Raw genomic sequence first — 10,304 nt, 5'->3', positions numbered from 1 at the left:
TGTGGAAGGCTGTACCAATAAACTGAACTCAATTCTGCAGAATATCAATTTTATTGCTTTATAGGCTTATAGGTTCTTCACAAATGTCTCAGTTCCTAATGATTGCCCTTCAGAAAATGAACTGCCTACCCTCTGATACGGTGTATCTGGTAGTGTCTCGGTTGCAGAACATTGTTGACTAATAAGCATATACATGGAGCGTGTACTCAGTGGAAGCTTCAAAAGCCTTTAAAGTTTCTCAGGAGCAACTTTCTAAGTGTAAAATCATGGCTGGATAGTGTATAGAACTCCAAACACTTTGTTAACACTGGGCAAACATCCACAGCATGGAAGAACAGTGCTTCTAACTTCAGAACCTGCCAAGGTTCAGATGATTTTTGTCTTATTATGTGCTGATATGTAATACCAAAGAGGGTCTTTATCACATTGTCATGATTTTGGTTTTAGACTCAGGGTTTTGAATTCTGGACTTGTTTATTTTTAAATATTCACAGTTTGAATCTTGAAAAGCTTATTGTATAAAATGTTTATCTTTATATATTTTTAAACATGTCCGGGTACTCCAGCTTCATCCCACCATCCAAAGACATGCACTTTGTGGGGATAGGTTAATTGATTAATCTAAATTGCCCATAGGTGTGACTGCGGGAGTGAATGTGAGTGCAAATGGTTGCCTGTCTCTGTGTGTTGGCCCTGCGACAGACTGGCGACCTGTCCAGGGTGTACCCTGCCTCTCGCCCTATGACAGCTGGGATAGGCTCCAGCGCCCCCCGCAACCCTGAAAAGGATAAGCGGAATCGAATGGATGGATGGATATTTTTAAACATTTACAGACTTTAATTCTTAGTTCCAGTTGCTCCAGTTTGTATGTAAGTTTATTTGATTTTTTATTTATTTATTCCTCTCTGTCTTGTTTTGGGGCTCTTATATTCTTGAAGTTTATATTATTGTTTTTTTATGAACATTAGCCAATAAACTACTTGTCTTCTGTTTACTTGATTTGCCCTGTCTAGGTCTGGTTGACTGTATCCATGGCCGTGATTGCCACAGGACACCTTATGAGTAATGGGAAGAAGCAGGCAACGTCTGACAAGACAACATAATGCTATATCAGTCAAGTTAGCAGTCTGAATTTCTGACAGGTAAGTGAATCACCTGTAATTAACCCCAAGTGCCTTGCTTTTATCCCTATAGATACACAAGAAGTTTATATATATTGTGCGTGTGTGTGTTAAAACAAAATTCTGATATCTGAACATACTGATAAAATGTAATAAATTCAAAATTAAATAAAAAATGTATATTATATTGAAAAATTATAAATATTATAATCATATCCATAATTTGTTATTTAAATCATAAATATTATATTTTTTATTATATTTTTGTGCAAACGAGGCTTTGCTATTCTTTCCTAATATTAAAAAAAAAACCTCAGGTATATGTTTCATTGTTTGTTTTGGTCAAAGTGTGTTAGCTATGAGACAACATAGAGTAAAATTTTATTTTTTTCCTTGAAGTCATGGAGTTTCCTTCACAAACTGTCAAAAATGACAGTTAATTTAGTTAAATTACAGCAAGAAGATCGAGTCATATGCGGCAATAAATCAGCGGAGTTCCTTTTGCTGGAAAAGTTAGTAAGAAGTTGAAACTGAAACACAGGGGAGGCCAGAGAAAAGTTCCAGTTGGCTGTCAAAGGAAAGCCTCGACTGTCTGGGTTGTTTCAGCATTGTCTCATCTTACTGGTGTATGCATGATGCAGCTCATTTTCCCAGACACACACACATGCACTTGCCTGTCTCCAGAAGCATAGTATTATTGTATTGTATTATTGATAGAGAAGCAGTCAGAGAGTGATGTTTTGCACTGGAGCTGAATAAATCAACACCATGAATAAATCACCAAATCAAACCATATTTACAACCAGGGAAAGGCCATCAACCTTATCCTGTATCATTCACACAATCTCTGTTTTTCCTCCTCGTCTTTTCTTATTAATTACCTTTCGCATCTCTTCGGTTTCTTTGTATTCCTGTCTACCAATTACTCTTCTATTTGGTCTCTTAGAGTGATATTACATCTGCAATAATGTTACCAACTTAACAAATTATAATCATCCAGCACTAAATGATTTCATGAGCTGATTTCTTCCATTAGGTTGAAATCCATTTTCTGTAAAAAAGTAAAAGTAAATTAAAAATGTGTGTGTAAAAACGCCTGACACACTTTTTAATTACATTTTTGCTTTCCCCAGTGCAAGGAGCTCATCCTGTACATGTAGCATGCCTTTTGTTTTCCAGGGATTTGAACTGTGGTTATCACATTGTGTCTGAGAATCATACCTTTAGACCAATGAAGCAATGCAAAATTGATAAAAATAGAAAACTCGATTTTTAGATACATGTCAAATTTCTCGTGAGATTGTGTCTTTATGACAGCTGGGATAGGCTCCAGCGCCCCCCGCAACCCTGAAAAGGATGAGCGGAAGCGAATGGATGGGATGGATGGATTGTGTCTTTATTTGCTTCATTTTAGTTCAAGATTTAATAGATCAAAAGCTACTATGATCAGTTCAGTTTCACTCATGACGGCAAAGCCACTCAGAAGCACCAGCACACAAAAATAAATGCAAACAACTCTGCTGCCCACCAAGGATACTCTTAAGTGCTTCCTTTTTCCAGCTTTTTAAAAACCACCTCCACCTGGGATGGAATTTGTCACTAGGCAACAAAGAAGGTAACAAAAAGGTAAACTTTGTCTTTTAATAATGAGTATATGCTGCCATTCATAGACTGTTGTGTTGTGTTTGTTGATTTTGGGATGAACTTTTTAAGTGTTAGTCTTTTCTACAATAATATTACTGTAGTAAAGTGCCCTTTAAAAATACCATCCAATATTTCTTTCTTAATAGGAACATTTGATTTATTTAGCATGTATATAAAACATAACAGGTCGTGAATGATGCTTTTTAAAGATGACTTTACATATACCATTTGGCCTGTTCCATCAGCCTATGAACTTCTACACTGATGGAAAAAATTAATTAAATCACTGAATCAATGCTTAAGAATTAAAAAAAATGTAATTAACAAAACTAATTGAAAACAGGTTGCAGAACAGTCAGAACATTCAGGTCAGAGATTATCAACAAAAATAACTGTCAGGGCCGTAAGGTCGGTGTGTGGAGTAGAGTCAAACGCAGACAAAAACCAGGCGTGAAAACAAACTTATTTTAATTTACTTGTTTAATTAAGGCTGAAAAGAACAGAGAACCAAAAAGACAGGATGGAGCTAAACTATAAGTGAACTGGGAAAGCTAAACTAACCTAAAAACAAAGAATACAGAACATAAAACCTGGACATGGGAAACACTTGAACATAATAACCTGAAATGTGGCACATGGTGAACGGAGACATAGCGTAAGGAGAACAGATGATCTGACAATAAACAGAAGGAAACTGACACAATAAATCCACACGAGGGTAATTAGGGAGAGTGGAAACACATAGGAACACGGCTGAGACGAATAGACCTAATGACAAACTGCACAAAGGATGTGAGACGGTCAAAGTAAAACGGGAAACACTAAGATGAATGCTAAATCACACAACTTAATCTGGGAGCCGGGAGGAAGGAACACTCATGGAAACTGGAGAGACTGGGAAGACAATGGGGGAGAGACAGAAAGAATGGAACACGGAAAACAGTTGACGGAGACGAAACAAAGAAAGCAAAGGAAAGAGGGACGTGGAGGGAGAGAGAGAGGGACATGACGAGCTGTGGAGAACATGAAAGTACAGACAGGAGAGACAACAACACAAAAACATGAAATACAAATAACATCAGAAAACAAAAGGGAACTAAAACTCAATACTGAATAATAGAAAACTAAAACATTACAAAACACAATACACTCAACATGCTGGGTCAAATGACCCAGAACCATGACGAAGATGAAATATTTGGGCTCTGCAGCAATATTGCTGCCACTCCTCACACAGATATCACTTGAACTTAGAGTAATATTCATTATTAACTGTTATTGTGATTTCTTTTTTGTTAGGGTGGGAGGAAATTTAACCATACTAAAGTGACAATGACAGTGACAGCAGGGGAATAACCTTTGACTGGCTTATCTCCACCTTTAATAAATCGTGACCAAGATGTTCTGTAGAGACAAATATTTTAATTTACTTTAAATATATTTCATACAGTATCAATCAATTATTTCTCATTATAATGCAATAAACATACATTCTCTATAGATGAATAAATCATCATTCCTTCAAATAAATATTTTTCATTTGAAGGAATGCCAGGAGAACAACTCTAAGGTCTGACACATTACAATAACCTTTGACTGCTTAGTGAAAAAGACATTTATCATACTCAACATTTCATTGGCACATAATAGTTTATGTGAGTGTGAAGATATTTCATCTGTGGTATTCTTCACTCACTGGGACACTCAGAGTGGAACCATTATAACAATGCTTTGGCCACTGTCACCACTCTGTTTTCTTTGTATTATTGTAGGGTCTATCTTATAATATAAAGTGCCTTTAGGGAACTGTCGTTGTGATTTGGCGCTATAAATAAAATTGAATTGAACTGAATTGAATCAAATGACAGAAGGGGGGCACAGCCAGATTAACCTTAGTTACACAGTCACACACTCTAAAGTAGGAAAAACTAAATTATGTTAAGATGCTAAACATGCTTTCTACAATGCAGCAGTAAAGAATTCCGCTTATTCTTTGTTTATCATCCTATTTCACCAAAAATATGTCTCACGTGTGTTGACCCAAACAAAGAAGCCCAGCAGGGCTCATATCAGGGGGAATCAAGCCAAGTTCAAGTCACAGTGGGGATCTTATGAGGAGAATCAGATTGCTGTTCTCAGCTCAGCATGAGGAGAAAGGAACCAGCCTCCCTTCTAGTCCTCACCATCGTTCAAAGGAAGCCTATCAGCCCAACTCTACAACAAGTGTAATGCCTTGTTTGTCAGGAGGGGGACTGGGTGATGAAATACTTAAATATATTAAAAGCAGCAGAAATACAGAATTAAATTAAAATTTCTTAAATTTAAAAACATGCATCACATTTAAACCTTTGCCTCAGAGTCTCTTATTTATGTGCTGGGAATTTTAGCTGTGAAATGTAACTGCTGTACAGTTAAGGAAATGGTTAACAATAGTCAGTTTACCGGCCACCACTGCTCTGGCTTGATTGGTATTTTTACAAATGAATGGGCCTAATTTGGCCCATGTATGCTTTGGCAATGTGTCAAATAACTATTCCGTTCCAATAAAGCATCCAGTGAACTGATTTAAATGGAAATGAACTGAAAATGCATCTGTTAAGTCTAATTGTTGAATGTTGCCATTGTGTTTCTTAAATTTGTACAGTCTTAGTTTAAGCAGTAGGATCAAAGCCAACCCTTTGATCCTGAACACCTCTCCAGCCACTCTGTGCTGGGGGAGGTTTTATTGTAGATACATCCTATCTGAAAGATCTGTTTCTTTTGATGTAAGCTTCCTGGGTTTATGACCCTTTGGTCAGCAGGAGGTCTCTCACACACACACACACACACACACACACACACACACACACACACACACACACACACACACACTTACTTACATACAGTGCCTTGTCTTCGTAACCAAAGGGGGGTTGCAAGGGGAGGTGTTTAGTAAACTATTGTTTGAAGTTTGTCAATAAAAGGCAGCGAGAGGAGGCCACCAGTGTGGTCATTGTCGTGCGGGACACAGACGAGGCCTCCCTTGCGCAAGTAATGGATCGATCGACTGTCTTGTTTTCTTCATGATGAATAAGTCTCTAGAATTAGCGGGGTTTGTGGAAACACAGACCCAACAGCATCCACCAGGAAAAAACAATGGATTGTTAAACTAAGAGGAACCACAAGAAAAGTGGATATAACAAAGTGGCTCTGATCCATAACTATTTGGGACTGATTTTTATGCCCTTTCTCAAGCAACCCTCCCAAGGACCTTTGTCTCCTTCCAGGTCAAGGAAAAATAATAACAATATAAAGACTGTTGTTGTGATTTGGCGCTGTATAAATAAAATTTATATCATTTTTCCAAGCAAACGTTACCAAAATATGTTTTTTTTTTTTTTTTTAAAACAACTCATAAATATATTTTTAGTGGTGACAGACTTTCTGAACCCACCTTATGGTTCTTTCTTTGCTTCTCTGTGTTATTCTCTTCTTGTAAATGTGCTGCATTTTCTTTATTTTAAACATGGTTGAAATTTTAGTGCAGTGCTTCCTACACTGTCGACATTTAAATCTCCCTGGAGTGTTTTGAGCAGAGGTAATTAATACTACTAAGGGGAACATAAAAAACTTAAGACAGCTTGAATCAGCAGTTGGTCTGCATTGCATTACTTTAGCAAATTATACCTCTGAGAAAACAAAATGTGTATGGCATTTCTCTTTATATTAACAAAACAACATGAGAGTGAAACTGTCTTTATCTCTTTCCCCGTCATCCAGCATTTTGACAATTAAGCAGAACTGATACCACATTTCAAAAAAAAATGTCATAGATATGAAACCACGTGAGAGAATGACAGACTAGTGGAGAAGGAGTTTAGGATAAGAGGGAATGAGTAATAAGGTCTGAAGAGGTAGTCAGCAAGGGACTAAAAGATAAACCTGAGAAGTCTCCAAGGGGAGAAATGAAGGCAGTACAAGAGAAGGAGTGAATATTTGAGAAGGAAAAAGATTCATGAGGGCTTCAATAAAAAGCTTCAGTGAACACAGCACAAACAGACATGCCTCAAGGTCTCTCTCTCTCTCACTCACACACACACACAGACACACACACACACACACACACACACACAGCAGGGTGAGCTGAAATCAAGCATGTTTATTCAAACTCTTCCTCCTCATCAGAGAATCCCATCATGCATTTCACTCCAGTGGTCTTGCCCTGTCAGAGTATAACAAGCTCTCCTCACCACATAGCAGCCCATACAAAGTCACAACAGGCAAACAGTGCTTGACACAGACACAGTATACAGTATACACAGAGTAGAAACATATACACAAACAGAAAAGTACAGAAAAAAGCAATAACTAGTAACTTAATACTTAAGATAAAACCTAAATTAGTTTTCTGTACAGTATAAGTTCTGCACAAAGTGACTAAAGAAAATAAGCAAAGAACGAGAAAGAGAGAAAGAGAAAACTGTCTGTTGTAAATGCACAGATAACTTACCAGTGAAAAATGTTGTTCATATAGTTCAAGAGTAAATCTTCCGGGAGCTGATGGGTCTGTCCTCTATCTTGCTCTAGAAGAAAGTCAACGGTAGCTGTCGACAGCTTTCAGCTATTGTTTCGATGCTGCTGTCAGCAGGATCAAAGCAGATGTTTGAACAACAAGGATTATATCAGCTGCAGTTGAGGTCACTTAGTTGATGTTCTGGTTGATTCCTCAAAAGGTTCCAGTACTATCACACTTTTATGCAGTGATATATAGACGTTGGCTAAAAGCATTACAGGCAGGTCAGTTCAAGTCAATTAGACTCAGATAGAAGGAACTGTTCCACCTTGTCTCAGTGTCTTAATATAGACAGTTTTAGGCACTTTTGGATGTCTTTCAAGCAACACTGTGCAAGCTGAGAATAATCAAAATGTTCCATAATCTTTCTTGCTTCAGTTTTGCTAACACTGCATTGTGAATTGTGAAATAAGCCCCTTGCAAACAACAAGCTGGAGTGTGTAAGCAACCCAAGACAAGATTCTGGCATTTCTTCCGTAAGCTTTTTCATATAATTTCCTTTGTCTCAATTAAAGAGGAGTGGGAAAAGGAATTTGGGATTTCCCTATCAGAAGATTTTTGGCAGGAGGTCTTACGCAACATAAATACGCTCTTTATTAATTCCCATCATTGTTTGATTCAGTATAAAATTGTACACAGGTTACATTACTCAAGGGAAAGATTTCACAAAATGTACCCAAACTGCTCTCCCCTCTGTGAAAAATGCATGACACATTATGGAAATCTGCTACATAGTTTTGCACTTCGTCCAAGGCTTCAGAGTTTTTGGTGTGACATTTTTACTTATTTGTCTAATATTTTTAAAAACAAGATTGATCCAAATCCAACAGTAATTATCTTTGGGATCTCCAAAGAAACACAAAGTTTACAACATTCTCAAAAAAGGTTTATGTCATATGCACCAAAGACCAAAGACCACATGGCGTCGAACATTTATGGACGATCTGAGAACTGTCGACATTGCCTGGGACGAAGCTGAAGCAGTCGCTGCTGACCGACATCGATGGAGATCACTAGCTGCCCGATGCGCCGCTCGGCGTAGGAGGAACTAAGTCTAAGTAAGTCATATGCACTGATCATCGCAAAGAAACTGATCCTGCAGCTTTGGAAAGGCAAAGAGGTTCCTGTGTTAAAGATGTGGCTTGCAGAGCTTACAAATACTCTTCACCTTGAAAAAATAAGATATACCATGAATGGCAATGTGAAAGATTTTGAACTAATTTGGCACCCTTTACTTGCATATCTTGGGAAAATATAAATTTTTGGCAGATCGGGCCCATTTTTTTGTTTTTTTGTATTTAGTTTTTTGTTTGTTTGTTTGTTTTGTCTTGTTTTGTTTAGAGAAAAAGAGGCATAAGTTCTCTTAACTTGTAACAACTGTGATACTTGCTTCTAACAAAAGATATTAGAAGCAATATAATTTCCTTTGTCTCACTGAATCACATCCACTTTCACTAGCAGAACATTCAGATTATTGACCTCCTAGGACCTGGCATCCACATATGTGGACATCACATTTTGGGTTATTTAGACCAAAATACTCCATTTTGCTCTACAGGGGCCTGATATCCACTTACGAGGACATTATACTGCTAGTGTTCTATCGAAATTTTAAACGGATATCCTTATATGTGGCTCTCATTTTTCTTAGAAACAAAAATCAGGTAAAAAAAAAAATGTGGTTATTCTTTGTTTTTATATTTGTAACCCACTCCTGGGTAAGTACACCTCACTCTAGGTTCAGGGAGGAGCTGGACGTGAGTGCAAATACTCTGTCAAGTATGACTTGAGGTTTTTTACATATTGCGAGTGTGAAGTGGATGAGCCTTCTCTGATTGGTAAGCCAAAGGCTATGTCAATGGGAAACCGAGGTTGTCGCCCAAACATGAGCTCGTAGGGTGAAAACCCAGTGACCTCGTTCCTCGTGCAGTTGTAAGCATGAGTGAGAGGTTTGACGTGACAAAGTTTACTCACGCCACTTTGTCTTTTGTTTGGCTTTTAGGGTACCCAGCATACCGAGTAGCGTGCGGTTAAAGCGCTCCACTGGGTTTCCTCTGGGATGATATGGGCTTGTTCTGATTTTCTTTATACCCAGTAAGATACAAAGCTCCTTAATAATCTGTGATTCAAAATTGCAACCTTGGTCACCGTGAAGACGCTCTGGGAAGCCGTAATGAACAAAGAACTGCTCCCACAGACATCTAGCAACAGTTGTGGCCTTTTGGTCTTTTGTAGGAATGGTAACAGCGTACTTAGTGAAGTGCTCTGTAATAACCAGAATGTCTTTTGTATTATGACTGTCTGGCTCCAAGGACAGAAAGTCCATGCAGACCAACTCCATAGGTCTGCTAGTCTTGATACTGACAAGGGGTGCAGCTTTTTCTGGTTGGCTTTACCTTTTAACACACCTTGAACAGGTTTTGACTTTTAGTTCAATATCATATGACATTTTTGGCCAATAAAACCTAGCTCTGGCCAACTCAAGAGTACATTCCATTCCCATGTGTCCCATTTCACGTGAAGGGAACTGAGTACAGATGATCTTAACACATAGGGAAGGACTAGCTGATACACAGTTTTGTTGTCACACTGCCATCTCCTGTATAGCACGTTATTTTTCAGTTCAAAACGAGTCATTTCTTTTAGCATCAAAAGAAGTTCTGGCAACTCTGACTTTAGGCTCTCACAAGCAGAATTCCCTGATTCAAGCAGGGTAATAATTCTGTTGATTGCAGGATCTGTTCGTTGAAGTTCAGCCAATTCAGTGTTACTGTATTGTGGAATTGTGGGAAAGCTATTGAGGAATTCCTCATCTTCACCAAAGTCAGATGGAACAACATCTGGATGGACTGCAAGTGACTCTATGAAACAAGGAGAGAGTGGTGATTCACTCTGTACCAAAGCATGGTGCTGACAAGTTGCCTTAATGGCATCCATAGGAGCCAAGTGATGTGAGGTGAATTCCTGAATCCTTAAACTTTCATCTT

Source organism: Simochromis diagramma, unplaced genomic scaffold (assembly GCF_900408965.1).
Source record: "Simochromis diagramma unplaced genomic scaffold, fSimDia1.1 OVJJ01000565.1, whole genome shotgun sequence".
Classification (NCBI taxonomy): domain Eukaryota; kingdom Metazoa; phylum Chordata; class Actinopteri; order Cichliformes; family Cichlidae; genus Simochromis; species Simochromis diagramma.
The sequence above is the reverse complement of the archived record's forward strand: the minus strand, read 5'-3'. Positions refer to the sequence as shown.